A 27351-nucleotide genomic window follows, 5' to 3' on the forward strand; every position below is an offset into this window, starting at 1 on the left:
CTCGGCCTGTATCGAGATATCATGTCTAAAAAAAGTACTTGAATGAAACATTACTTCATGTATAATTAAGTGCTCCAGGTAACAGGAATAAGCAAACAGGGCAAGAGTTCTGCAAACTAACGGAAAAGCGCACAAGATGCTGGCCCGGAGGCAGACTAAATAAATAAATATATAAATAAATAAAACCATACACCGCGACAATCAACGTACATCCTATGATGGCTATATCTTGGTTATATAGCAGAAGCAGCAGCCACGTCGAGTCTGTGGGGGCTATGGGGCTATAGCCCCCATGAAGAATTAAATAGCCCCTTTTAGCCCCCATGAGGATTTTCGTGGACATTTTATATTAACATTACAGATTTTCTGGGAATTATTGACACTCTGTGACTCTGTCAATTCCGCCGGCTGTTCAGAGGTGTTAAAAGTACTCAAATGCTAATCGGGTTTCTTTTGTTTTCACCTAGCCAGGTATTATATGCCTACAGTACAGTGCCCATAGGCGGCGGGTGTGTAAGGCAGCAACACTGACACATTCAGCGGAGTGACTGCTGTCTCTGTGCCGTCTGTGAAGAGCTGTGTATAGGCTAATTCATTGGTAAAAGTATGCTAAATAACTCAATTTTAGACCATTTGGGAAATAAATAAATCCGCGGCGGCGGCCTCGCTTCGCTCGGCCGCGATAGTCCCCCCCAACGCAATTCTGTAGCCTACCCAAAGTACCAGTGAAAACATCAACTTATTTTTTTCCACCGGGGGGGGGGGGGGGGCTGCGGGGAGGCGGGGCTGCGGGGCTGCGGGTAGCCCCCATGAGGATCATCAGAACTATTCGGTTCTGAGAAGCAGAACAATTCCCCGTCTATATTATGTTGTGTGTATAGTTTTTTATTTGGAGAGGGCGGGACTCCCAGAGAGCGAAATGAACAAGGCGCGGCCAAGGAGCCCTATCTATCACACGTGTAGACAAAGGGGACTTAACAACACAAAGCTAAATATGCCCTCTAAAACTTTTCCACGACGTACGACGACACACGGCAGTCTCCGGTGTGCAATGGTGAGTTGTTTCCAGGTAATTTCTGTCTTCACTTGCATCTCTGCAATGATTTTCGGGATTCAATTCCCATAAAAAGTTGCTGATAGTTGGTGCGTCAGCGCTCAAACTTGAGCACAAAGCGGAGCGGGAGAGAGAGGAGCGGTCCCTTTTCCTTTGTCTGATGCGGGGCGCTTTGAGGAGACAACTTGGGGGATGCTTATAGGCACGCAGCCTCATAATACCTCAAAATACAATATTAGGAATTCACTCGAAATTACCCATAGCGGGAAAGAAACGAAATTTGTACTTGTCTCGTCTTTGTCTCTTGGGGATGTTGCGCCGCGAACAGACAAAGCAGCTGCTTGTCAGAAGTTGGATGGTGCTGTAAGTTGGCGGAGAGGGGAATTTACGCACGCAGGCATAAAGCCATTTAAGGGACAAATACTTGTTTAAAATACATATTTTCCATATGCAGGACAGTGAATTTGATGTTCATGCGTATTGAGTTGACAATATACTTTGTCAGACTTTAGACCCACGCAATCAGGTGTAAGGTCTAATTGACACAAAACAGTGACAAAGTGAAACTTGTCACTGAATAATTACAGTTTTGCGGGTAAAGTGTGTTGCGCATGTGATTGTATGGCACAGTTTTTGAACATCGGCACAGACTTAGATATCGTATGTGGCAATCAGAGCAACAGGTAAAAAGTCCTTGCAGCTTCTTTGTTAGCAGCCAGAGACTCCATCGATTCCCTTTGTTCTCACTCCATAGTCCATACAAGGCAAACCAACAGAAAACAACCACGAATTGAAATGCATGTTTAAAAAATAGTTATGTATGGGACATAAATAAATTTCGAGTATATTGCTATTATTTTTTCTTCAAAAATGTTTTTATAAACTTATTTTGTTTGCATTTTTTCAATGCAGACAACTGTATCCCTGCTTTAAAAGTAATTCTAATTTGAGGATTTGTGAAACAATTTATTTTGTATTTATAGACCTAAATATAAAATGGAGTTGTTTATATAATTTTTCGTATTCCTTTAATTAAGGTGGGGCCAAACAACTTGTTTGAATTTGCTACATTCCATTGTACAGTGGCTTTGTCAAAAATCATAGGCGGGATAGGCCTATATGGTTCTTGCAAACTCGTAGCCAAACTTTAGGATAGAATACAAAACAAAATACACTTTATAGGCACAGACACAGATTTGGGGGAAAAATGAATTTATAATCTAATTGGCTGTATCTTAAATGCCATTATAATATGGACCAAATAATCCCTTTGAGGCTTAAAGGTCAAATATATTTTTAAATCTTAGTTTATATGCTATAGTTATTTTATTCAGATATACTTGATATCAACTTCTTACAGCTTAGAAGGCCCTGCTGCTTCGATGGTTTGAAGACAAAATTGGCCTACACCACAAAGTAGCCTAATTATTCACAATAATGTATTATAAAGGGTTGAAACATAATTCCCACTGCAAAACGTTCATTAACATCTTCATGGTTTTCTATTGTGAATCCTCAGGTGGGATTTGTCAGCATAAGCAGCAAAGCTTCTTCTCTTTGCAGGAAGAGGCAGAGGGAAATCAAGGAATTCACATCAAAAATGCACGTCACCTTTCCAATCGGATTTAGGACGAGGAGGACTGGAAGAGGATTAAACGAATACAGTTTTTCTTTCTTTTTTTCGTTTGACGAACAAGAAGACTGAACTCTTGAGGATATAACTGCAGTTTCCGACACACTTTTGGAATGGATAAATATAAAAACACTTGGGGATTATAAATATGTCGCGGCCTGTCTGTCCACCGTCATCACGTCCTCTCCAAAGTCGCCCGGATAGAAGCAAAATGATCCGGTCTGTCGACAACACAGGTAGGTGGTCTCACTGGTCTGTGCATGGTGCAGGTGGTACGACGGAGGGAGGGTATGCCTTTCTCTGTGCATTCTACCATGAGGTGATAGGGTGGCATTGCTGTCCTTTGCGCACTTTGGTTTGTCCATAAATAATTCACCTTTGGACTGGTTCCTGTTGCAGGACGAGCACATACACTGATTTATTGGCAGGTTTGTGGAGCCGCGAGTTTTCAGGGGTTGCTTTTATGCACTTGCACTTGACTTGACATAAAAGCGCTTGGTTAACATAATGCTGTCAGTGTGGAGCCTCGCGTTGTCTGTCAGCCCTCGTGCGCTCCCGCTGCGCACTGAGGCGATGCAACCAGCCCAGGTCTTTGAGTTTGATTAATGGGGGGAAAAAATGAAAAGTTGGGAAATTAATCAGTTGCCTGCTGAATTGGATATACATTCAAGACAGGTGTCTGTGTTTGTCCTATTATATTTGTTGTATAGGCTATCATGATGAGTACAAATATTTAAGTAAGTTGTTGGCGGCGCCAGAGGTGATAGAGGAAATGCTTTTAGATTACATTTAATTAAGCTAAAAGCATTTCGATATGCAATATAGACGTAGACGTAGAGATGTAGAGTCGTCCAACTCCAGTTGTGTGAGACTCAGGTCCTAAAAGAGGGTTTAAGTGGTTACTGCATTATTGTTGTCACTGCATGTCAACGCCACAGCGTGTAGGAAATACCCTATACACAAGTGTCCTTTTCAACTTTGTAACTTGGAGACGGCAGAGCCAGAGAGACTGTGTGAGAGTGAGAGAGAGAGAGAGAGAGAGAGAGAGAGAGAGATAGAGAGAGAGAGAGAGAGAGAGAGAGAGAGTGAGTGAGAGAGAGAGAGAGAGCAATTACCTCACCTCGCAGCCCTTATCAATGATGTCATTGATGGCCAATGAGAATTCGCAGGGATGTTTGTCGGCATCCAAGCACCGCCCCCAGACCCCTAGCCACGCGCATGCAAGCGCACATGGTCTACTACAATACTAGAGAGAGCATCACATTTTCAACATGGCTTTCTGCAGCAGCAGCTTGAGGCTGATCATCTTATGTGCGTGTTGACAATTCATCTTTAGCACTATATGTTGTCAGCATACAAGCTACAGAAATGATTAATAACCTAGAAGGAAGCAATTTGAAGAGCATGGGGATATGACATTTGTTTTCTTACCGAAATCCACAGATAGGCCTATATAACCCCATACGAAGACTGAACTTAAAATCCTGCAAGAAGACTCGACTTAAAATTCTGCGTTTTAAGTTTTTATGTGTTTAATTGACTTTTGTCTTCTTACTGAATTTGAAAGTTTTCAGACTGAATTTGGCTTTATGGTTAGTCAGCTCAGCTGCATGGAACATATGGTGGAATAGGCCTACTTTCTGGGAAAGCATCTGTGCTATTCTAAAATAGCAGATATAGGTCCTACAGCGTGTTCACACGTTATGCCATGCTGCAAGCTTGTATATCTGCACCGAAGTCTGACGTCAATATCGGTAGAGGGCGCAAATCCACAGGTTTGTGTACTTTTTAATTGCATTATAATCCAGGGGGATTTTAGATCGCCTCATATAAGAACTGTGTTTGAAAAATAAACATGTCACCCCGGCCGTTTCACTCATATAGATATAATAATCAACTGACTATGAGAGAAAACGCTAATGTTACTGCTACTGAATTAGTTACATTTTCGCTAGAAACAGATTGTATCATAATGAGTGACTGACTGTTGCAAATGATACAGAGACACCTCCATGACAATAACGCAGAGACAGCTTGTTTATTTTTGGACCACAATGCTTATATGAAACGATTTTAAGATGAGCCAATGTTATTTTCCATAGAGAAATTACTCCCGCGAACCAGGGGAATCGAAGGGATGAGCGAGTTACAATCAGGACTTCCGACTTCGGTGCTCTATTGTTGAACATTTTTACCAGCTGCAAGCTGGTTAATGAAAGCCTTCAGAATGTACGACCTCGTCATCAGCTATAGTGAATCCCTACTCCTGATTGGCTGGTTCTAGCCAATGGGACAGCAAAGCGGCCTCTGGGCAATGGGGTCTTCAATTTGGCTCCACTATTGTCTGACCATACATGCAAGCGGCTGTGGTGTCACCCCACCTACATGAGTGTGTGGGGTGGATACGCCCACAGGTCTTGGATCAGTAGTATGCATGCAAACCTGTGCGTGCATTGTCTGCACATTGTTTGCATGTGCAGACAATGTGTCAGTGTCAAAACAGAGTCTCTTTTCTTTCTTCTATATTGAAGCCAAGATACCAGCTATATATGTGCGTAATTTCCCATTGATGTCAGTAGCTAGGAATTTTGTTAGCTGTGTTGGTAGCTCCTCGATAGTCTGTAGAGACCGACAGTCCAACGGACGCAAAAGCAGCAACAGGGACGGACCTCTGGTTCTCCCTCAGCGTGGGGGGTGGTGGTGAGCGGGGCTGGTGTGATTGCTGCTGTAAGCAGTGCCGTGGTGGTAGCCTATCCTACAAGTTTAGGCGTCCTCGCGTCGACAATACGTTTTGCCCTGGACAAACATTTTACTTTCTCCGGTGCTAATGCTGTGTCACTGCTCTGCTTTCTCAACAATCACATGAAGAATATGGTCGGGACGTGTGTGTTGTGTTTATATGTCGTCACTTGAAAAGCGCTTCTGTGAATGGGGGGATGCCATGCAGGCACGGCAGATATGTTTCACACCAGAGTGTGAAAAGACTTCAGACTCAAACCCCTCCAGACCATAGACTGTAAAAAATATGGACAAAGCGTTCCCCGGGTCTAACATGGACGTAAAATGAAGCCTGTAATTCCTTGCACTGTAAGACGCCATATTTCTAGATCCGTTTGCGCCCAGCTGGCCATTGGCTGGCCCAGACAACGAGGCGGGACTTCCCCCCTCACTCTTCGTTGGTTTTTATTTTGACTGAAAGGGGGGTGGCTCCCGTTCATAGACTGTAACGGTAGCCACGCCCCTCAGAACATACGCAACTTTATGGTCATTTTATTAATAAATGGGACCATAATTTTCCAAAAAGAATATTATGAAATGAGAAATGAGACTTTAAACTAGTGACTGGAAGCAGAAAGTATTCATGACCATGTTTATTAAGGTAATACAGTCTAGGTGAAGTTGGGCCCAAATACATGGGCCTCTATGGAGCTATGGGTTTATATGAACTTTCAGGAAGTCCCGATTTCCTTAGTGGCTTCACGAAATATCTGTCTGACTGCCCCCCTGGTCCAGACACACAGGACACAGAGAGAATATACTGTATGTGTATTCTTCTGTCTGATACACTGTCCGTCGGCCTTGCGTAAGCGGCTAGGTGGCGGCCTATCTAGGCGATATAATTTAATAATAATTAACTTTGTCTGAGGGGAGGCAGAAACGTAGCCAAGGCAAGGCAAACTTGCCATGCTTCCAAGGCACCTGCCTTACTTTGCCTACAGTAAATCTGCCCATGGTTATACAATCATGACAGAATCACAACAGTTTGACATTGTTCAAGCCGGTTTCGGTGCGCAACAGAGACAACTCACTTGCTGTGAGCCCTGAGTGGCATATCCCCGCCAGGCCAGGTTGTATACCCAGGCCTGTGAAATTCATAGTAGCCAATTTGAATGGAATCTGCTCAAACTGACTGATACTGATACAGAACCATATATTGCTGTCAGGTGGAATTCCTTCACAAAATAACAAATAAATAAAATAGTTCAAATAGCTACAGCTAATATCTACAAGCTCACAATGCATCCTATTCATATCTCAACATGTTGGGAGTTTGTACATCTGCTATTTCTTTACTGTGTGGACCACCACCGCCGCAAATAGCTGGTAATAATATGACTATTTCATAATTTCTTGTCTAATCTTGAAAGTGTGAGAACTATTGATTCAGAAGGCATTTATAAAATAGCTTGCCGGTTTAATGGGTTAACCTTCAAGTCATACTCACATGGTGCAAACAGAGAAGATGTGGAGGGATGCAGGGACAATGTTTGTCCATGGCCTCTAGGGAGTGCGCATACATGAATTGTATACAGATTGATGCAGTTATAGCTAAAAACAGGAATTGGCCTGTTATAGCGCCACCATGATTTGGAAAAAGAATAGTGGCATGTCGTCCTCAGCCTAGTGGAAATGTGCGTGTATAATTTCACAGAACTTGCACACTGTGTTTGTGATTTGTGGCATTTTGTTCGAAACGGACCAATCATGTGAGCTTTGGAAGCCAATATTAGCCAATCAGGACTATGGAGATAGTGTATATCGAATTGTGTGATGTATGGATAAAATGTGTATGAGTAATCTACAGAAATGTGTTTTGCCTAAAACGGCCTCATGGTGGCACTATAATAGGCCGTTGAATAATATTTGGGGTAGAGGTTCGTCGTTGGCATCCAGGGAGTGTGTGTGCACAGTTTGGCATCGACCGGGTTAACGGTGGCGGAGATTAGCTGGTAACGGACGGATGGAAGGAAGGAAGGACGGAGGGACACACGCACACACACACACACACACGGAGTGCAAAACATACTATCACCATCTATACAGTATAGCCCTGCACGTTTGGTGACCTTGTAAATTGCCATTATAATAATGCATTTTGCACAACTGGGAGCAAGGCTTTTAGTACAATTCCTACTCAGTTAATTAAGTTGTAAATTAAACAGAAACATCAGGCTGAGCATGGCTAATTGTTGTGACAGTCCCAGCACTGAGAGCTTCATAAGCATCACACAGTAACAGAGCTCTCTCTGCTAGTATAACTATGTGTAACCTAAAGACATTACATATCGCTGATTGTGTAATCAAGTACTATGCAGTCCACATTAGCACTATTGTTTTTGTGACAGCCTCCAGCTCAGAATCTCAACATCCCTTAACCCATTTAGGCCTAAGGCCGATTCTAAAAACGCCTTCTAAAGCCTGACCTAAGTTTTCTGAAAAACTACATTTTTGAATACTGTACATACTGTACAGAACCCAAATATGGGTTCCCGGCCTGAGGGGGTAAGACACCAAAAGGAAGTGAATGCCAGAATATTTATCTTGAGAATATATTTTTGTGTGAATGATTTGCACATTTTGTGAATGTATAATCCCAGATGCACCATCCCTGCACATTTGGGCTTTGATTGATTGACTGACTGACTGACTGACTGACTGAATACTTAATTAACAATTTTGAAAACGCCGAACGGTATGGTAGTACAGTAAAAATAAAAAATAAATAATCATCTAAAAGCAATTAGAAAAAGTGCCCCTCAGGGCACAGGTCTCCACCAGGATAGGAGTGTTTTTGGAAAAATGTCAAGTGGCATTTCTTCCTCAGGCTAGTGGGAATATGCGTGCAGAGTTTCACAGCCACTCCTGAAAACTTTGGAAGCAAATCTTACCCGTCTTGATCACATGACTTTAGAGATCAATCTATAAAGCACTATAAAGAGCAGATGTAAAAAATGCAGGTCAAAGGTTTTCCCTTGGCCTCGAGGGACTGTGCATACCAAGTTTTACACAGATAGGTGCAGTTATAGGTTAAAACACGAATGGGGCAGTTATAGCGCCACCATGAGGCTGATGTGAACATTTTCAAGAGGCATTTCTTCCTCTGCCTAGTGGGAATGTGCATGCAAAATCTCCCTCAAATTGCACTCGCGTTCATGATTTGAGGCATTTAGTTAAAACGGAACAAACCTGCAAACTTTGGAAGGAAATCTTAGCCAATGGGGTTGGAATATGGGGAAGCAGACAGGTCTGTGTTGGTCACATGACTATAGAGATAGTGTATTCCGATTTGCATGATGTATGGATAAGATGTGTAGTATGAGTAATATCAAGAAATGTGTTTTTAATGCCATGTTTTAGCCGAATTTAGGGGCAACTAGGGCAAGACTGACATAATCAACATCCTCAACATGTTAGAGATCCACAGGGAAGCCATGTCGTTAATAGACCCTGTAAAAAGTACAGTATCTCTACTATATTCCTGTATTCATATTACTATACAGAATGCCATTATAATAAGGTCTACTTCTCTCAGATGATGCTGTTTCACCCCCAGGAAAACTATCAGGTTGAGTTTTACAACTCAGCTTACAGCAATTATGGGGGAGTTTTCAGACATTTAAAACCAAGCCTCTAGGGAGATCATTAATTTAATTTGATGTACAAAGTATTATTTTAGCTCATGTATTATATTACCCATCAGTAGAATAAGTAGGAGGTCGCACACACCAAGAATCAAATTTCAACAGCTGTTGAATTTTGTATGTCTGTTGTCTCCATCTACCTGTTGTCTCCTTCTCCCAATGGAGAGATGTAATACCTGCCACGATGTCAGAACTACAATAAAGACGGTGCATAGTGTCCAATCCAGTGTGCCGATATATGCTAAAAATATATTAAAATGATAACTAAAACATTATTTACATTGTCAACCAGTTAGGGTTCCAATGTCTACAGGGAGACCAACTCCAACAACTGCAGATGTGCTAGTTATATTGTATCAAAATACTTTATATGGGTGCTTTAAACAGCATAGTGAAATTGATTTGAATCAAGTTTAATTCAGGATACCAAAAGTAAAAAAGATCAAATAAAGAGTTGCATATATAGCCTAATTCTTGTTTATACATTTAAAGTCACATTCCAGCTTTAGCAAAGATTCATGTATAATATATTAAGACCTTAACCTTAAGCAATTGAGCAAGTAAACACTGGCATTGTGTTGCAGAAAATGTTCCCTGTGAAGTTGATCCTGAGTTGATTTTCTCTTCATGCATATCTGTGAGGTATTAATGCGCTGTACCACACTGTGAGCACAGTACAGTAAATTAGAGTGCGATAAAACATTAGGTCTAGCATTACTAATCGTTACGACAGGCCTAATTCTCCCAGCTACAGACATCCTGCGGTCATCCTGTTGGAAACTATCAGAGCTTAGTTTTACTACTCACTGCCTGTAGCAGTGAGATAAGTTAACGTGTTCTGCTTGCATGCTAATACATACCTACACCAGGGGATAGGAATACATTATTTCTTTGTGAGCGCTCACAGGGGACTGTTTGAGGAAGGGCAGGAGAATGGAGAGAGACTATGGAAAGGGAAGGAAGGAGAGAAGGAGGGAGGGAAAATTGTAGGAAAGAAGGGAGGAGGAGGAGGAGGAGGAGGGAGAGAATGAAATAGAACCAATTGCAGTTTGCAGACAGCAGAGAAAAGGAGATTGCAAACAGTGGCTGAGATGAAGAGTGAGAGAGCAAGAGAGCTCTAGTGCCAACTGTAGTTGTGTTGTACCCGACTCACGCCTCATACCAGTGTAAGCCGCATACACTGAAAGGCCCTGAAAGCTTAGCTGTAAACTTTTGAGGAGGACGCAGTAGCAGTGTTCAAAATAATAATTTATTTACAAGAGATAACTAATATTAACTTAATATGTAAAGAATGCTTCAGAATGTATGAGATGTGGAAGTCAGTGGTTAATATGGTGAAGGTGTGATGTCATGTGCAAATCAAACAGTAAAGGGAAACAAACAGAAGGGTGCTGTCATCTGGAGAGGGACACAGAGAATGGCTGGCAAGCCCTCTTTTATAGTAGCCTGCGAAAAGAAAAGCCTGGTCACAACCTATATCCGTCAGATGTTTCATACTAGCTATTCTCAATTTTGATAGGATCCCATAGTTTCCCAGAGTTGAGTTAGAAGTAATTGAGAGGTGTTAGTAGACACCATTATGAACACATTGGTGAAGAAAGCTCTTGGTAAGAAATTATTTTGCAAATGGCTAAACAATAATAATAATTGGCATACAATTTTTTTTTTTAAATGTGATTATATTGTAATGCAGCACTCATTTGCAAGAATAGTTTCGTTATGATTTTCGACCCTCAAAACATTTTATTTGTTCAGTTAAGTGCAATATTGGCTCATTTACAGTGAAAATAGATTTTTTTCGATAAAGGGCATATAAATGATATATGGTACATTTTGACACATTTTTAACATAGCTCATCATTTTGTACACATTTCTTCCGACCTAGAAACACTATTTAGAAGTAGATTCTGGGGGTGCATGATATATCCCCTTCTTCCTGCTCTACTATGTGTACTAGGCAGGCGTTTCTCTCTCCTGCCTCTTCCCAGTCATGGATGTAGGGATTCAATTCCCTTTGCCAGTTCTCTGTCTGTGCATTGGAGGTCAATGTATTACCACCACAAATTCACACCATGCCACTGTCTGGGGATGGACTGCTAATCCCCTCTAAGGAGTGGGGTTTGGCCAAAGCTGATGCACACACACACACACACACACACAGGCTGATGCAAACACACACACACACACACACACACACACAGCTTAGACAGACACAGCTTAGACAGACAGACAGACGTGCAGTTTGTAAACACTGGTTTTATCAGAGATAAATCTGTTATTCTCTGGTTGTTAGGAGATTAGGGAGCAGATAGACCAACTAAAATGGTCTATTACTTGACCTATGCACGTGCAAGAGCTATTTTTGTCAAAGAGATTTGTCGTCGTCATGGTATGAGAGTGGAGTAGGTCCCAAACGCAGAACAAGCAGGCAGACAAGTTTTAATTCAAAAGTTGGTTATTAAACCAACTAATGAATCTCAAACATCAGGACTGAATACATAAACAAGAGCTCTTAACAGAATTCCCACAGCCAAAGCTACATACTCATAACTGACTATCACTCACAGAAAAGAATAGAGACATGCTGGTGAACTAAAAAACAATCAACTCAGGGATAGGCTGGGGAAACTTAGTGCTGTTGCCACCCCTCCAAACTCTTATCCAAATTGCATTCTGCTTAGGGATGTCCCGATCATGTTTTATTGCTCCCGATCTGATTCCGATCATTTGATTTTAAGCATCTGCCGATACCGATTTTTCCTGATCCGATATTTATTTTTTATAGAACACGTTTATCCCATATCACAATAGTACAATATCCAAAACCACAGACAATTTACCGTCTAATATCATGATATGGATATAATATTGATACTAGGGAAGTCCCGATCACGTTTTTTGGCTCCTGATCCGATTCCGATCATTTGAAAATGACGTGATTGACCCCGATTTCCGATCACCCGATCCGATCGGGACAACCTTAGTTCTGCGGTTTGCTTTTTTCCTAAAATACCTCTGCATAGCTGACATGATGTTGCATCTCCTGTTGTTATCACATGCTGTTACTTCTCTTTACAGCATATTGCTCGTGTGTGACTGTAAGCATTTACTTACATGTTTTAGACTGAAGAATTATACAATAATTTTATTCTTATATTTTATTCAGTGTTTATGGTCAAGTATACTTATCTGACCACACACCGATACATCGGACAAACAGCTGATATATCTACTACTATATCTACTGCAGCGGCTGTGGCTCAGGAGGTAGAGCAGGTCGTCCAATGATCCGTGGGTCGGTGGTTAGAATCCTGACTCCTCCTGTCTACATGTCGAAGTGTCCTTGGGCAAGACACTGAACCCTACACTGCCTCCAATGCGTCGGTCGGTGTGAGCTTGCCACCATTGGTGTGTGAATGTGGGAAGTGAGGACGCTGGCGTCGACTGTTCGCCGCTTCACCTCTCAATGCATGAATGAATGAACCATTGTAAAGCGCTTTGAGCACTTGGAAAAACGCTATAAAAATGCAATTCATTATTACAATATAATTTGTGGTTGATCTGTCATTTAATAGGTGATCAACTGAATAAATACTGTGATGATTGTCATTTCCACTTTACATATTTAATGATATGAAATACATACAAATCCACATTCACGACGCTTGCATCTCTTAAACGAATTAAATGTAATATCTAAAATGTCTTAGGGAACTGACTCTGAATCAGATTTACTTTGGTAGAGATCGATCTCATCTGAATGCACTGTGTTGTCAGTGTGAATATACTGTAGTACGATGAAATAATATTGTATACTGTGACTTTATTGCTCAGCCTCCTGTTGAAATATGGCGTAGTGCTGGTGCTGTCTGTCTGCCACCTGTATGAGGGGCAACGCTGTCGGTTCAATAAACCTTATTTTACTCACAACTCTTATTTTGGATATATGGTATTATTAAGATCATAGATAACACAAATACAGTAGCTATGGCTGTGCTTGAATCTGTTGGAATAAAGGTCCACACATCCTGTGGTTTACTGCTCTATCTAACTCTGATTTAGACAGCAGTGCAGACAGATAAGGCATAAGCTACCAGTAGCCTATCAGTTATTATCATACACCAGCTGGTCCCTGATAACCTGTCTACTATGCAGGGATCATTTTTTTAGATAGCATAATAAATGCTGTTTAAAACCCTATCTGTAATTGTGGTGTTTGTAAACACTACAGTTACAGTTAGGCTATCATGTAGTATAGAGTTAGAAAATGATTGCATATTTATTTAGTCCTTAAAGCTTCCAGAAACACAATGTATGTTTCTAAAATGTATGTGGATAAACACATTCTGGAGGTGTTAACAACTTAAACGCGATATATATAGGGGGTATAGACCCCGCTCACAGAAAACAGCTGATCTACAAGCTTTTAGATCTGCTATTTTAATGTTTGACCCAGAACAGGGTTCACGTGGCTAACCTTCATTCACAGAAAATGGCAGATCTACAAGCTTACAACATCAGCAAAGATATTTATGGCAGAGCAAAAAAACTGAAAATACACTAGCACACGGCCCTGAGGGACTCCACTCAACCATATGGGGTTTAAGTGGTTAGAATGCCTTTGTACACAGTCCCATTGACTCTGTTAAGTGTGTATCCAGCTCTTTGTTGTATGTAGTATATATGTATGTACGTATGTGTGCTTGTTCATATACAGCCATTTTTAGCCAGTTGCCAGTAAATCTAAAAGACTTGGTTTACCGTACACAGATTATGTCTCAGACTAAAGGCAGTATTCCCGTAGGGGGAATGACATAATTTTACAGTCCAATGCAGAGGATAATCTGGGTGCCAGGAAATGGGTTGAATAAAATCCAAGCTAGGTCCTCTGCTGAATTATACAGTAGTGGATGTTTTGCACAGACAGTCTGCACTCTGCAGCAGTCCAAGATTATCCCAAGTTGTCACCACAAAAAAGCAAAAAGTCACATTAGAGATGTCAATCTCAAATTGATTGACAAACATCTAAAAACGAGTACCATTCATGAGAGCGAGGGAGAGAGAGTGAGGGAGAGAGAGGTTTCCACATACTAGGTCACTATGTAATCCCTGGTGGGAAAGTGGTTGAATAAGGCCAAGTCATGCCCTTCTCCTTTTATGCATCTGATTATTATATTATGCGGCGTCGGCCGCAAGCTATTAATGGTTGTGAGTTGTCAGTGCTGGTTCACAAGGTCAAAGTCATGGTACATGTAAATGCCCTTCCCTTGCTGAATAAAATTAGATTATGATTCATATGTGGACCTGTTAGACAGATTTGTAGTTACAGTAGCTACTGTCACACTCTCTCTCTCTCTCACACACACACACACACACACACACACACACACACACACACGCACACACACAGTTCAGAACAAATCAACATGAAGCTATATAAAGCCGACCAACCATCAATAGCAGTTGACACATTTCTCCTAAATTGAGGCCTGTGCATCTGTGATACAAGCTGAGTGCTTGAATCATGCCCTGGTGTCACTTACTGTATGCATTAGTCTCATATACTGTAGCCTCTACATGCACAGGCAATGATAGCTTTCATCTAGCTGTCAGAGATTATGTTCAGGAAGTGGCCTAATATTCCATTTCCATAGTGGCTGTTCAACCAAAGTCGAGATCTAGACCCATGACATGACTAATGCCGACGGCATGAAGTGCTGAGCTGCACTCTGTGCCAAACTTCCCAAACATGCCATTTTTCACGTCCTGATCAGAGATTGACTAAACTTTTCTCAAACTGGATCTATCAATTCATGAGACGGTGGAGGAATTGGAAGCCTACATTGACAAGTTCTATCACAAAAACGCTATGCCGGCGGACAACAAACACGATGGAAAACGCACTCGAAGTGAGTTGGGCTCAAGTGACATGGAAGAAACATCCGCTGAGATCTGCCAGTCCTTAAAAGCTATAAAACAACAACTCCAGAAGCTTAATCTACTCGAACAGCTGACAATTGATGTTAAAGAGCTAAAAGATTCTGTGGAGTTCAACAACTCACTAATCGAGGTGCTAAAGGCTGACAACGCCTCACTCAGGATTGACGTAAACAACCTCAAACGCTTGACAGGTTAACTACAAAAGGACAAAGTCAAAATGGCTAATGACATTCTAGACTTACAATGCAGGAGTATGAGAGACAATATAATTATACATGGACTCTCTGAAGTCCAAAATGAAACTCACCAGAAGTCGGAAGAACTCCTAAAGTCATTCCTGTCAATTAATCTGAAAATGGAGTCGGATGAAATCGAAGCAATCCGCTTTTCCAGAGTCCATCGCCTGGGTAAAGCCAAAGTTGGCCAGCAGAGGCCCCGTCCCATCGTGGCCAAAGTCATCGACTCCAAGATGAAGTATGCTGTCATGTCAAATGGAAGATAACTGAAGGGAACCAAGTATGCCGTCAGTGACCAGTTTCCAGCTGAGATCATGAACAGACGCAGGTTGCTTTATCCGATCATGGCGGAGGCGAGGAAAGACGACAGGAAGGCTCGCTTATTCATTGATAAACTCTACATCAATGGTAATCTGTACAGGAATCCCCGCATCACATACTGGCTGAATGGATGCGATGACATTTTTCATGATGCTCAGGCGGACCCGGACCCATAGACTCTCACTCTCCAGCATGCTTCCCCAGCTGCTGTAAACATTGACGCTCGTTGATGACGTCAGCAGCGCGTCTTCATTGCCATGACGACCCGGGGCGCATCTGAATAAAACAATGTATGCATAACGCCGCATACAAGTCTCACCTTGACTTGGATTGGATACTTCCTTTCCTTCATTCACCTACCGGTGAATGAACCTTATTTTTCTGTTCCCATAATCTCCAATACATTAGGTAAGAATGCATTTATGTTTAAAGCTCCCTCTGACTGGAACAACTTACCAACCAATATTCGAACAATTTCATCTTTCAACATGTTCAAAAGTGCACTGTCTTTTTACCTTACGACCTCCTGCACATGCCCATGAGGCCATGATGACTTGCTCCTCAACTTATTTACTCAATTTATTTATACACTATTATATTATATACTTCACTTAGTTTATTTATAGTTACTCTCAATGAATATATAAACAGTGTATATGTGTTTCACGTGTACAGTATATGTATGCACTGGATATGTACGTGTTTAATCAACTGTACTCTAATGCTGACCAACGAAAGTGACAGTCATATCTGACAGAACAAATTATCCATATCTTTGCTATTATGCTTGCATATTATAATACTCTGTTTGTGTTTTGTGTTTGTTTGTTTGTTTTGTTTTGTGTTTTGTTTTTCTCCTTTTTTTGTGTATTGTACTGTACTGATTGTAGTTAGGACCCTCTCGAAAACGAGATACTGTATCTCAATGGGGTATTCCTAAATAAAGAAATTTCAAACATATTAATATCTACATGAAGCTTAAAACAACATTAGTGGTACTAATTAAGTTGCACCCCAAACGGTTTATTCATATAAACATAAACATTCATGAGCCTGGGGCCTGCATGGGTTTACATGGAGCTTAATAGGTTACCAAATTTCTCGTCAGAAAACTCCTTAATTGGACTTAATCTGATTACATAACCCCTCAGACTGTAAGAAATGTAAGTGTCCCCAGCTCCCAATAAAATGAGCTTCAAAGTGATTTAAATATTCTTGAAGAAATTACCCCAATGCCAAAGCCAGCCTCAATCTCTCAAGCATAGTTTTCACTACTACATTGAATGACTGAGGCGACATTTGCAGACTGGCATTGCATTTGCACAGCTGCCCCAGTGTACCAGTCTAACTTTCTTTCCAGTTGGATTGGGTACCCAGTATGTTGAAAAGAGTGCATGGTGGAAAAGGTGCAGGAGGCAAATGAAAAGAACAGAACTTGGGAAGGACTGGAAGCAGGCATTTATAGGGTGTCGACACCCGGGCCCAGGTGCGAACTGATCAACATTAGTAGCTCTGCTCCCCAATCCTATTGGATAAAAGAAACAGAGGTTACTATAGGGTAAACACAACATATACCAAAACCAGACAACCTAAGAGTAATATATATCATAATATAGGGAACCGTCACAGTGTATGTGTGTGTGTGTGTGTGTGTGTGTGTGTGTGTGTGTGTGTGTGTGTGTGTGTGTGTGTGTGTGTGTGTGTGTGTGAGTGTGTGTGTGTGTACACAGTATGTGTGTGTGTGTGTGTGTGTGTGTGTGTGTGTGTGTGTGTGTGTGTGTGTGTGTGTGTGTGCCTTGCGTTGTTTGAGTAGACAGTACCAGCGTCAAGTTTTCATACCATGCTCTCATAGGCCCTCGATCGGACCGTGCGTGATACGTACTTTCACTATAGGTTGTTCCAACTCTGCCAGACACACGCGCACGCCGCACACACGCAAGCAAGCATGCATGCATACATAAATGGACGCACACAGATGAGGCTGAAAGATAGGCTTTCACTCTCTTTTTAAATTGTCTGTATTCTCTCTCTGGCTTAAATTCTCTTCCTGTCTTTCCCATTCGCTCTCACTCCTTTTTTTATGGTAGGTCTTTTCTCCTCATCTGTGACTTGCTTTCTCTGTCCTCTCTTGACTTAAATTGTGTCTGATTGTCTTTATCTCAAAAGACACACACACACACACACACACACACACACACACACACACACACACACACACACACACACACACACACACACACACACACACACACACACACAAACAACAGGCACACGCGTCTGTCTGGCACATTGATTTCAATGCTGCCTCACTAGAGAGGAAGAGTAGTCTGAGCAAACCTCCTCTTCAGTTCACTGCCAGTTCATTCTTTGTTGCTCTGACAGAAAATATGCTAGAGGCGCAAATGCAAATTTGACAGTGACAGCAGTGATGCTAACATTTTTTTTCTTCTTTTTTTTAATATTACTCTGAAAGCCAGCAAGCATCACCTTTAATAATGGCAATTCCAGTGTTTTAGATGTGTGATGTGTGAAATTGCTGAGGCTATTCATTCTTCTCACACACTTGATAAGGTCAGGAAAGTTTCTTTAACACAGTGGAAAACGGCCAGCATGGCGAGCCATGTAAATGGCTACAACTTTATCAATGTGGATATACTTCCATTTAGCTTTACATACAGTCTCAGACATAGTACCAGCCGAGGCTAGAGAGAACACCTACAGTATGTTACACCTTCCAGGTTTCCCTATTAGCCATCTTGCCGCCAGCATTAAATTGCGCATTGCCAAGGTTTTATCGCGCATAACACTTATTTTGAAGAGCCAAATATCCGTAACCGCGGATGACCATGAAACCATGACAAAATGCTGTGTGTGGTGTCTTGACCGGTTGTTGTTCTCTCTCTCGGTGCAGAAAAAAACAGACAGCGAGTATCACAGCGCCTGCTGTCAGCCGTTGAAAAACCTTCGTTTCACCAGAAACAACATTCATTGCGGCGATTTGGAGATACAGGCATTTGAACGCGGACCATTGAATGCAAGTGAATGCGCACGCATCTTCAAAATGGCTGCGGCCACTGTCCCACTTGGACTGTTGTGCTAATGAACGGTGGCTAACGATACGATCGGATCAAAACATGGATTAAAGAATATAAACCCCTGGATAATTAGCTACGTTTCTGGCAGGCTAGACGATTAATTTAACACCGTTTTCTACGGTTCTGGCGGGCTGCGTGTTTTAATAATCCTACATTATTTATCATGTTGGTAATTTTATACTTAACTATATGTGAGAAAGTTATTCGAAATGTGTAAATTGGCGAGTCAATGTTTTACGCTCCCGATATTTTTTACAGTGTGAATGACAGTCAAGCTGTTTGTCTCAAAGATTGTTTCACAGCACAAGTTGTGGGGGAAAGACAAGTTGTCCTTGTCATAGGCAGTCATTTCTTCCCTTACAGGCCCATGGGCCTGTAAGGCCTGTGAGAATTTGATTCATATTGGCTGTGCCCTCTGTTTGTCTCTCTCTCTCTCTCTCTCTCTCTCTCTCTCTCTCTCTCTCTCTCTCTCTATCTCTTTTGCTAACTGACTCAAAGCATTAGCCAAATATTTGAAAAAATGCAGGAAATCACTCTTGACTGTTCTGCCTAGCTCTCTTTGTCTTTAATTAATTCTCCCTCGCAGTCTTTCTAGCTGTCTTTCTTCCTTCTAATCTCAGTGTGTGCTCCTTTATTATTTTACAATTTACATGCACAAGTTCCTCCCACAGCAGAAATGCCATGTGTCTGCATGCAATTTTGTCTGTCTGCTTCTGTATTCATTATGTTTTTAGTACATATTGTTTAGGGCTTTTCAACGTTTCCATTAGACAAGAGACTCAGGGGGTAGTGAGGCAGGAAATTTGTAGAGGGATTTGAAGAGAAATGGCAGGAGCAGGACACAAACTATAAGGTCATCGGAGTTCACAGGGAGCATGCAGACAGACGCTGACTAGCTGTGCCACCAGACACGTAGACATATTCTGTCTCTGCTTGCCTCTAGGGCTCTTTCTCTCTTCCACGTTTGTCTCCAGTGTGTTGCTAAAGGTCCCTCTCTCATATGGCTTTGCTTTTTGTTTTGCTTCATTAGATAGTAGAGTGTAGACCAAAGAAGCAGGAAACTGAGGTCATAGAGAAGGAAACAATATACCTTTATTGACCCCATGGGGGGGGGGGGGGGGGGGTCCGTTTCAGCTTCACCCAGCTGAAGACTGCTCAGATGGTCCAGTTGGCTGCACAGGGGGAACCTTTAGTGGTTAAGTGTCTTGCCCAGGGATACTTCAACACATAGACTTATCGGGCCAGGGGGTGAACCGGTGACCTTCCAGTGCAGCACCATTGTAAGATGAAGTATAAATAAGTATTATCCAGTGGAGGGGGAGTGAGTGGGCTGGGCTTGTAGCCTTGTAGAGAGAGAGAGAGAGAGAGAGAGAGAGAGAGAGAGAGAGAGCACTGAGACTGAGGCTTCCAGACAGTCAGACAGCCAGTCCTCCCACATTCATGTTGCTGAATATATTATTAACATTGCTGTGAATGTAAATCATGTGCTGAAATGTAGACCCTATAGCTGCCTTGACTCTGCAGAGGTGAGGAATGGTGACCTTAACAGGCATTACATGCTAATGTTGGTATGCATTAAGTTTGATATGCCAATACTTAAATACTAATATACACACACATCTTAATGTGCACTCCTTTTTCAGTTGCCCTTTTGACCTTTGTGGGCCAATTCAATTACCGACTAATGATTCTCTTAACATACCACAGAATAAAAAACAAACAATAATGCTGTTGCTCTTTAAAATAATATCAATCTGCCATTTCTTATGCATCAAGTTATAATTTGTGTTCAGGAATCCATACTGGGCTGTTGATGGAAAAATATATTGTTCAGCTTTGTCTGTTTGTGTGAACACAAATACGATGCTTTGATTGACTGATCACCCCATAGCGATAATCTGATTGGCTGAACAAAGTACTAAAAGTGAGGGCAAAAAACTCCAAAACGCCTAAAGTGATTGGCCGGAATGGCATTTTTGATGATTTGATTGGCTGAGCACGGAATGTGATGTATGATGATAAGACAGAGCGCCCCTCACTTCACACGTGTGATTTCTTTTTACAGCTACTGTGTAACTAAGTATGTAAGCAAGTAAAATACATGTATTTGGCTGTGGACCCTTTTGTGCCAGGGACCTTCAGAAGCAAAGATTTGAATTTAAAATATTTGCTTAATGAGCTTATAGATCTGTTATTTTTGAACGCATACAATATGGTTGAAGTGGTTAACATGATTATGATTATGATGCTACATTATAACTAAACTACTTCAACTGGGGATTCCCTGGTACCTCCCTCCCCCCAAGGAGCCTGGGGGTCTCCGGACCTCACTTTGAGAAGCAATGCAGTACACACAGCTGTTTCACTGGTGGGGTTTTCCAGTGTAAAATATTGCCCAAATTGCTGACATTTTGCCAGCTCTGACTAACGTTATAACACACACATTAGCAGTACACGTGTTGTTTTTAGAACTAATGAGTCACCGTGGCGGTATGTTGCTTAGACAAACCACCTTTAGTCACTGGTTTACTCTCTAGTGTCTATCACTGCCAGCATTCTGCTGAGGCAACACCTGGAACCATGTTGCCCTACTGTTCTCACTGCAGTCTGACCTGTCTACTTCTCCTCACACATTGCTCACATTGGAGTATATGGACATGAAAAGAAACATATTCCACTGTATCTTATATATCAATCTACTGTATAAATGCCCATACCCGAGGTGGGGTTGGCGAAAGGGCCTTTCTGTGTGGAGTTTGCATGTTCTCTCTGTGTCCCCTAGGGTAGTTACCCTCACAAAAACATGCAGTAATCCTGGTCTCTAAAACTACATCTCCCTGGCCAGCCGGGGCGCCTGATGGAGGGGAAAGGAACTGGTCGTAATAACGTGATCCTTCCACGCGCTACGTCCGGCCAGGGAAATTGAGAAACCCCCAGGTTGGCAGAGGAAGTGTAGCGCCCAGGATTACATTAGATAATTGGCACTGGGTGAAAAACCTGGGTTGCAAAATCGTGTGATAAAAATTATGATTAAAAAAAAAAGCCAAGTCTGTGTATGTACGTGCGTACGTACGTGTACGTCTGTAACCCACGTAATTCGAGAACCGTTCGACTTCAAATTCGACACACGTGTTCCACACACCCACAGGGAGGGCTGTACCCGGTGTCGTTCCACACACCCACAGGGAGGGCTGTACCCCTATATCTCTATATATGGGCCTGCTCTGACATCATTCTGACATCTGCATAGACTCCATATTTGGGCATGCCTGGCAAAGAACTCCATATATGGGCATGCATTTCCAACTTGCATCGTTCCAAGTAGGCCAGTGCCCAACAGGCACCGCTCCAGAGGCTCTGGACAGGGCCAGCCAATTGTTCACACCTGATCCCACCCGACCCATTGTTTGGGAAACAGTGGACTAGATGGCCCTATATGTTATGGAGCTGTGTGTTACGATGCGTTGGTTGTGGATTACTATGAGAAAGACGGACACATCTTACCGTTTTCATCAACACGATATATTGTTCTTAATTTGTTTTTGTATTCATTTTATAGTTGAGCTGCTTAGCGATTGGAAAACTATTGCAATGTGTCCGTCATATTCGTATGAATGCATGTCATTGTCCACAACGTGGTCCTCAAAGGTCAAGGTGAAGAAGGTAACTTTTGATTAACACATTGTCGGAAATGTGAGACTGATCGCATTTGAAGCCATTTCAGTTTATGTCAAATGTTGGCATTTCATGTCTTAAATATGCACCCCTATGTGTGTCTGTATGTGACGTGTGCACGCGTGCGTGCATGCCTGTGTGTGTGCATGCATGCATGCCTGTGTGGCTGGGGGAGTGGTCTTGCCTATTATGTCCCTCTGTCCATCCATATGTTTGTTTATGAGTGTGCAATTTATCTAATGCCTCTATGCATCTGTGACTGTTTTTCTTCCATGTATGTCAGTGTGTTTGTCTGTGTAAGCACATGTGTGCAGGCATATGTGCCTGCATTTGTGAGGTTGTGTGCACTTGTGTGTGTTACTGTTTTAACAGTTGGATTGCATACATTGCGTGCGTTCGTGCATGCGTGCGTACGTGAGTGCGTGCATGCGTGCATGCATGTGTGTTAACTAGTTTATTAGTCAAACCAGCCAGGACAACTCTGGGTTTTCCCCTCAATAGTCCAAACTGTCGGAGCCATTGTCTCAAAACGGGGAAGGCCACATACGCCATAAAACTCAATTTCCCATAGAGAGGGGCCCTTTTGAAGTCCAAATGTTCTCATCTCATGCACTATTAAGCGAGGCAGTGGGGTGTGTGGGCAATGCAGGCCAGAGTCCGTCTGTCACAGCCTAAGGGCATGTTACTTTGAGTGTGCAGAGAGACACACTTGCTACACACATAGGCTTATATGTGCTCGCAAACGTGCAGCACACACACACTCACAAACGCACGCACGCACGCACGCGCACGCACACACACACACACACACACACACACACACACACACACACACACACACACACACACACACACACACACACACACACACACACACACACACACACACACACACACACACACACACACACACACACACACACACACACACACACACACACACACACACACACACACACACACACACACACACACACACACACACACACACACACACACACACACACACACACACACACACACACACACACACACACACACACACACACACACACACACACACACACACACACACACACACACACACACACACACACACACACACACACACACACACACACACACACACACACAGCCCCAGGGCTCCATATAGCTCTCAGTCATAAAGCTTTGGTGTATAGGTTGGAGGGGTCAGCCAACACCTTCCCTTCATTAGTCACATCTGGGAAGCTGGCTATTTTTAATACATTTATTTATTTTATATATTTACCCTTTATTCAACTTTGATCTCAATGTGCGTGCGTGCGTGCGTGCGTGCGTGCGTGCGTGCGTGCGTGCGTGCGTGCGTGCGTGTGTGTGTGTGTGTGTTTAATCTTAACACAGGATAAACTTCATATTCACATTTTGGGGTTTGTTAAAAAGGTTATTTTGAAATAATGTTCTCTGAAAGCAAACAGGACTCAAGAGCCTTCATATTCCCAGAACACTACAGCCTAAAAGCCCTGCTAGTGGCCCCTAGAGGCTGTCCTGCTCTTTACACCCAATCCGGTTGAAGTAGGCTAGTTTGCACATTGCAACAACTGACATTGCCATCTAACAGCCCTGTGCTCATACTAGTGGGGAGCGGAGGGAGGGAGAGAGAGGGAGGGAGAGAGAGAGAGAGAGAGAGAGAGAGAGAGAGAAAGAGAGAGTTTAATTATTTTTGAGTGCCAGACTTTTTGTGTTTTTGCTGGAGGATTAACACATTGTAAACAACAGCAAAAGCTTTTTGGTGATATAAAATTATGTTCCTTAACAAAAAAGCGACAGATTGGCCCTAAAATGGAACATTAAAGGAAAGCCATGAGGTCACGAAAGTCAGTAGGGTTTATATCATGCAATCTGCTAATTAGATTAAAGGTTATGCAGGGGTCACTCACACATGGTTGGGTTCATCCTCTGGAGAGCTTGAATGTGCTCAGCAAGTTTCATTACAATCCACCAGTTAGATTATTTTATAGTTCGTATACCTCCTCAAAATCTGTTTATTCTTCCGCCTTGACTAGACTAGAGGGAGAATATGCCTTGGCTTGTTCAAGTCTCTTTCCCCAATCTCCTCATTGTCCTTCCTTCCTTCCTTCCTTCTCTCTTACAGCCTGCGTGCAGGTACAGCATGCTCGCTGCTATATGACTGCAGGCAAGTACAAGCATACTAGCACTGTTTCCCAAACCCTGGGTGTTTGGGAAACACCCACACAAACACCCATTTCTGGGTCCTGGACACATTTGTTTGGGTCCATATGTTTTTGGTTTCCTACATTTTGTTTTTCTTTGCAACCGTAGGTCGTAGATTATGAAAACCTGCAAAAACCCGTCGGTCGCTCCATCACGCCACCATATATGGCCGTCTCAATATATGAAGATCACGACACTGACCTCATCAAACCCTGGATATCTAGATCTGCATATAGAGCCAGCCAACAACTCTACACCACAAACCTCAAACCCTTAGATCTCCATATAGCCTATATGAAGCTGACCTGTTCTGACATTCTATATGTTGATCCCTCCCCACCCGTCCTTCCTTTCGATGTCTCCCTTTTGACTGATACCTGTCCATCCAGTTCTCAACAGGCCCGAGAATTAAGGCCCGGCCCTACCTGGGCCCTCATCAAACACTGTGCACTCAAGACACTGCCACCCACCCTCAGCGAGGCTGACGCAGAGGCTTTAGACAGACCAATTTCTAGAGCGGAATTAAAGGAAGCAGTCAGTGGGATGCGCAAGGGCAAGTCACCGGGTTTGGATGGGATACCTCCTGAACTATACACTCTGTTTTGGGACGATCTGGGTCCGCACATGCATGATATGTTTCAGTTTGCGATTGAAAAGGGCTCCTTCTCCAGAGACGTTAATGTAGCCATTATATCTTTGTTGTTGAAGAAGAACAAAGACCCCACGGAATGTGGGAGTTACAGGCCGCTCTCACTGTTAAATGCTGACCTAAAAATATTTGCTAAGGTGCTCGCACGTCGTTTACAGGGTTACATGACTAGGTTGGTACATTGTGACCAGACAGGTTTTATAGGCACCAGATTGGCCACTGATAATGTTAGACGATTGTTGCATATTATTGACCGAGCTAGTGACCTCCGATCTCCTGCTGCGGTGCTGTCGCTCGATGCGATGAAGGCCTTTGACCGTTTGGAGCACCCTTATTTGTGGGCGGTGCTAGATAAGATGGGATTTGGTCCCACATTCATCACATTGATTAAAGTATTGTACTCAAATCCAACAGCGATGGTACTAACAGGCAAGATTTGTTCTCAACTGTTCACGATAGGCAGGTCGTCAAGACAAGGTTGCCCCCTTAGTCCTCTCCTTTTTGCCCTCTCGCTCGAACCATTGGCGCAGACAGTACGTCAGTCCACAGCGATCACACCTATCTCGGTTAACAACACACAACATCGTATTTCTTTATATGCGGACGACATCCTGCTGTTTATTGAGAATGCTCCACAGTCAATTACACACATTCTTAAGATTTTTGATCAGTTCAGTGCCATCTCAGGCTACAAAATCAATTGGACAAAGTCAGCCCTGTTGCCGCTAAACGAGGAGATGAGATCTGTTGTTCTGCCTCCCATAATCCCAGTAGTGAACAAATTTAAATATCTTGGCATAGATGTGTTCCCATCTCTTCAAGCTATTGTTAAAAACAATTATAGTGACACTCTGAATAAAATTTGTCTTGATTTAGACAGATGGTCGTCATTGCCCAACTCTCTTCGAGCTCGAGTATCAATCATAAAGATGAATGTCCTCCCTAGGGTTAATTTTGTTAGTTCTATGCTCCCACTGCCACCGCCAGCACAGTATTGGACTAAGATTCATTCTGCTATATCTAAATTTGTGTGGAATAGGAAACGCCCACGTCTCAAACTTTCCTTGTTACAGCGGGCCAGAGCTGATGGCGGTCTCTCGTTGCCTAACTTCAAATTATACTATTGGGCTTTCACTCTTCGCCCCCTTTTAAGATATTTCGACTCAACTATAAAAGTCTGTTGGCGAGAGCTTGAGGAGAGTTTGGTTCATCCTGTTGAGTTGAGAGATCTCATCTATTCAAACATAACGAATAATCAATGCAAAGTTCGCTTTGGGCCAATCATTTCTCAGTTAGTAACAGTATGGAGAGCGGCTGAAAAATTGCGCAAGATTGATTTGAAATGGAATTCGTTTTCCCCAGTGTTCAACAATGATGGTTTGCTTTTGGACAATCGTCCTATTCGTTTTCCCAGATGGAGTTCCAAGGGGATTCATACTTTGGGTGATTTATTTGATGTCAATGGTTTACGTTCTTTCCAGAATTTATGTGATATTTTTAACTTGCCTGGTAACTCTTTCTTTTTCTATCTACAATTGAGAACTGCCATGAGGACATACGGGGTTCCATGGCAGACCCCCCTTGCAATGCACCCTTTGCATAGACTTATCTGTGATGTTAGGTCAAGAGGTTTTGTTTCCATATTGTATGATTATTTATTAGAATCTAGTTATGGGACCTTGGCTGTCGATACTGTATGGAGGAATGACATACCAAATCTAGATCCAGATTGGAGCTGGGATACAGTGTGGTCTAATGTTGCCCTATCTTCTAGGAATCCTGATCATCAGCAAATTCATCTAAATTTTGTTCATCGGACATACTTAACTCCCCGCAGATTGTGTGCTATGCGGATTTTAAATAACCATAACTGCACTTTCTGCACTCCGAACACCATAGGTACATTCTTTCATATGGTGTGGGAGTGTCCGGATGTCCTCACATTTTGGAATCTGGTTGCTGCTAAACTTTCGATTATACTACAAATTAACATCACACCCTCCCCATCTCTATTCTTATTAAATGACGTATCCCAGTTGCTAGTAAATAATACCCGTATTCGTGTCTTCTTTGCTGGCGTAACAGCCGCAAAGAAGATGGTTGCTTCGCGC

General features: G+C 42.5%; 1 long non-coding RNA gene across 2 annotated transcripts in view; it reads left to right on the top strand.

Moving 5' to 3' along the window:
- Positions 1 to 936: 936 nt before the first annotated feature.
- The window catches only part of LOC308318035, a 145534-nt gene continuing 119119 nt past the window's right edge, over positions 937 to 27351 (top strand). For both annotated transcript variants that reach the window (XR_013964313.1, XR_013964314.1), the window contains exons 1-2: positions 937 to 1054; positions 2574 to 2923. This is a non-coding gene — a long non-coding RNA (uncharacterized lncRNA). The remainder of the gene's footprint in view (positions 1055 to 2573; positions 2924 to 27351) is intronic.

The sequence above is a fragment of the Protomyctophum bolini genome (genome assembly GCF_963924005.1).
Source record: "Protomyctophum bolini genome assembly, chromosome: 7".
Lineage (NCBI taxonomy): Eukaryota > Metazoa > Chordata > Actinopteri > Myctophiformes > Myctophidae > Protomyctophum > Protomyctophum bolini.